Raw genomic sequence first — 361 nt, 5'->3', positions numbered from 1 at the left:
CTTGACATTTTATTCACAAAAGAGTACTATCACTTTACACTTACAGTGTCATTATACACTAGAAATCATATTTACAAAGTAGTAGTATTACTCAACACTAATTATGTGCAATCTTTCCTTCTAGTGGCAACTGATATATTTCCCACCGGATCTACATTTTCTTCATCTAAGACATTTTCATTTACCAATCTTTCATTCTTAAGTTCAAGTGCGTGATCAACAGTCATATTATGTAGCACACTAGAGGCTATGGTTATAAAGTTGACTCTTCCTCTGTATACGTGAATCAGTGTATTTAAGTCGTCTGAATCTTCTTTTTAACAATCCAAACGCATTTTTTTACCCTGGAATTATTTTGATT

General features: G+C 32.1%; 1 pseudogene; it reads right to left on the bottom strand.

The window, feature by feature from the left end:
* The window catches only part of LOC119589388, a 16,353-nt pseudogene that overhangs the window by 4,943 nt on the left and 11,049 nt on the right, over window positions 1-361 (bottom strand).

Source organism: Penaeus monodon, chromosome 25, assembly GCF_015228065.2.
Source record: "Penaeus monodon isolate SGIC_2016 chromosome 25, NSTDA_Pmon_1, whole genome shotgun sequence".
NCBI lineage: Eukaryota > Metazoa > Arthropoda > Malacostraca > Decapoda > Penaeidae > Penaeus > Penaeus monodon.
This window is presented reverse-complemented; position numbering and strand designations above follow the sequence as displayed.